The 3694-nt window shown below is 52.1% G+C and overlaps 1 pseudogene; it reads left to right on the top strand.

Annotated features, from left to right (window-relative positions):
• The first annotated feature begins 2127 nt into the window (after positions 1 to 2127).
• LOC102756036 lies at positions 2128 to 3222 on the top strand (annotated as a pseudogene).
• Positions 3223 to 3694: the final 472 nt, after the last annotated feature.

Here is a 3694-nt window from a genome sequence, read left to right as displayed (position 1 = left end):
TTTATATGTTGTTGTTTTTTTGTCTTGCACAACACAAAGTAAAAGAGGCCTCTGAACATCCAGTTCCAATGTGTGGCCAAGGTTTGTCCTTACATCAGCACCAAGAATGCTCAGGGCACCAGCAGGTTGTCCCACAGTTCAGCTCAGTTCTGATGCTACATTCCTGGAGAAGCATCAGATCTCTCAACTACAGGGCTCAGTCCTACAAAACTGCCCTCGCCCCACCCGACCACGGCCTTCAGATGCCAGTCACAAGCCCAGGAACTTCTGACCCATTGGCTATAAATCAGGCGTGCCTGGCCACCTGTTTGGGTTTTATTAATTTGTTAGAACACCTCACAGAATTCAGAGAACATTTCACTTACCATGTTACCGGTTTATTATAAAAGTTATTGTGAGGGTCGCCAAAGGAGGAATGCAAGAAGCCAAAAGGGGTAGAGAATTATGAATTTATGAGGTCATCTGGAAAACCAGATAGGCTGAGCCCCAAGTTGGGGCCAACACCCAGGGACAGGGAGTCAGAGATTTTAAAGGACTCTAGGGGGGCTTTTTCTGGGTGGAGCATTCCCTGGGCGGGTCCTGAGGGAGAGATAATGGTCTTAGCAAGTAGAATGTGGTTTAAGCAAAAAGAAAGTCCTTTGTGAAGTGGGCTAAAGGTCAGGTCCCCGGGAGGGGGTGTTGATTTCCACAACTGGATCAGACCTAACAGTTACAGCTCAGGAACAGCCAGATGGAGAGGTGCACAGAGCAAGGCTTGGGGCCAGGTGCATCCATGCCCTCTCTAGTAACACCACACACACTCCCAACACCTCCATTTCTTCACCAATCAGAAAGCTCCCCAAATGCTGTCCTTTTTGGGTTCTAGGGAGGTTTTGTTCCATAGTCATGAATAATTAAGTCACTGGCCAGTGGAATTGATTGGCTCTCCAGCCCCTCTTTCCTCCCAGGAGATGGGGTTGGGGTATGGGTTGGGGCTTCCAACCCTCTCATCACAAGGTTGGCTTCTGGGTGACTACTTCCCATCTTTTGGTTGCCAAGGGGCATTCTGAAAGTCACCTCATTAATATAACAAAAAAGACCTGGGTAGCTCTCAGCTCTTAGGAATTCCCAAGGGTTTTAGGAGCTCTGTGCCAGAAATAGGGATGAAGACCCAATATACAGTCTATACCTATTATCAATCACAATAGCACATAAACATATCCTATTTTTAATCTGTTTTTCTTAACCTGTTTTATTTTCTGAAATCTATCCTTATCAAAGTTGCATGGGTATTCAATGACAGCCACATTTTCATGGTGATACTTGCCTTTCAGCCTCAATTCTAATTTGTCTGATGTTAGCCCCATAACTCCTGCTTTCTGCTTGTATTTGCACCACAGAGTTTTGCTTGTCCTTTTCCTGGTAACTGTTCTGAATCACATGGTTTTAGATTATCAAAAGATAAACTAAGGTCATTTTAAAATTCCAAGGATTCAGATCAGGCAGCATGCAGGGTAGCAGCTGGGAAGGAGCTCCGAGGGGCTGTGCAAAAGGAAAGGCCTTTCCAGGCAGAAAGGAGCAGAAGCAGGAAGTCACAGAGGCAACACCTGGGTGGGTTATTGCAAGGTTACCTTCCCTTAGGCGCAATGGTTCTCAACCTTCTGGCCCTTTAAATACAGCTCCGCATGTTGTGACCCAACCATAAAATTATTTTCGTTGCTACTTCATATCTGTAATGCTGCTACTCTTATGAATCGTAATGTAAATATCTGATATGCAGGATGGTCTTAGGCGACCTCTGTGAAAGGTTCATTTGACCACCAAAGGGGTCGCGACCCACAGGTTGAGAACCGCTGCCTTAGGGGCCAGAGGGGCCCATCAGGCAGATCACCTAACTGAGGCTCATCAGGCGAGTCCTGATTGACTGGGTTGGCTTCCATTTCTGGGAAACTGTTACTAAGTTAAGTCTTGGTTTGGGGAGGGGATGCCTAGCATGAGCGACTCCAATATGGCCCTGTTTTCTTGTTTTTAACAGCTATGTGTCTTTTATATCACCCTGAATTTTGAGAAAGCATTTTAAGGATTTTACCTTTCTTTATTCTGCAAATACACAGGGGGATAACAACTTTAATCAAACATAAGAGATTGTCCCCCCAACGCCGAGGATGCGAGTCATGAAGTCCCCCACCCCCCTCCCGCTGCTCTCAGGGGCGCTGGTCCTGACCCCCACCTGGGCCGCCCCACTCCATGGGGTATTTCTACACCGTCGTGTCCCCGCCTGCCGGGGGGAGCCCGGGTACCTCGCCTTCGGCTACATGGACACACGCAAAGTGTGCGGTTCGAGTCCGAGGACGGGGCCGTGGGCCGTGGATGCCGCTGCCGTGCGTGGAGCGGGAGGACCCGCAGTTCTGGGACAGAGAACCGGGGAAGTTCAAGGGATCCGCACAGAATTAACGAGTGAGCCTGGACATCCCGCAACCAGAGCGAGGACGGGTCTCACACCTTCCAGGTCGTGTATGGCTGCGACGTGGGACCGACGGACGCCTCCCACGCGGTAGGGACACTGCGGACAATCCGCCTATCATGTATGGCTGCGACGTGGGACCGACGGACGCCTCCCAGGCGGTAGGGACACTGCGGACAATCCGCCTACGAGGGCGCCGGCTGCAGCGCCCTGAACGAGGACCTGACCTCCCGGACCGCGGCCCACGTGGCGGCTCCCATCACCTGTGACGCTGAGCACCCCAAGAGCTACCTGAAGGGCTCCCGCATGGAGTGGCTCCGCGTTTTCCTGGAAAAGGGGAAGGAGACCCTGCAGCGCGCAGACCCTCCGAGCACATGGGACCCGCCGCCCCCTCTCTGATCTTGAGGACACCCTGAGGTGCTGGGCGCTGGGCTTCTACCCCGCGGACATCGCCCTGACTGGCAGCGTGACGGGGAGGACCAGACCCAGGACATGGAGCTGGTGGAGACTAGGCCTGCGGGGGACGGGACCTTCCAGAAGCGGGCGGCCGCGGCTGTGGGGGTGCCCCCGGGAGAGGAGCAGAGATACACGTGCCATGTGCAGCATAAGGGGCTGCCCGAGACCCTGACCCTGAGAGGGGAACCGCCTTCTCAGACCTTCTTCATCATCATGGGCATCGCTGGGGGCCTGGAGCTGGGATGTGGGGGAGGAGGCACTCAGGTGGAAAAAGAGGAAGCTCTGCTCAGGCTGCCAGCAGTGACGGTGCCCAGGGCTTCTAAAGAGGTCCCCGGGTCCATTCCCCAACAGGGCACATGTCTGGATTGTGGGCTCCTTCCTCAGTGGGATCAGGTAGCCGATCTATGTTTCTCTCTAATGAAAGTTTCTATCTCTCTAGCCTGGGCCCATCAGGCAGATCACCTAACTGAGGCTCATCAGGCGAGTCCTGATTGACTGGGTTGGCTTCCATTTCTGGGAAACTGTTACTAAGTTAAGTCTTGGTTTGGGGAGGGGATGCCTAGCATGAGCGACTCCAATATGGCCCTGTTTTCTTGTTTTTAACAGCTATGTGTCTTTTATATCACCCTGAATTTTGAGAAAGCATTTTAAGGATTTTACCTTTCTTTATTCTGCAAATACACAGGGGGATAACAACTTTAATCAAACATAAGAGATTGTCCCCCCAACGCCGAGGATGCGAGTCATGAAGTCCCCCACCCCCCTCCCGCTGCTCTCAGGGGCGCTGGTCCTGAC

The sequence above is a fragment of the Myotis davidii genome, unplaced genomic scaffold, assembly GCF_000327345.1.
Source record: "Myotis davidii unplaced genomic scaffold, ASM32734v1 scaffold1042, whole genome shotgun sequence".
Taxonomy (NCBI): domain Eukaryota; kingdom Metazoa; phylum Chordata; class Mammalia; order Chiroptera; family Vespertilionidae; genus Myotis; species Myotis davidii.
This window is presented reverse-complemented; position numbering and strand designations above follow the sequence as displayed.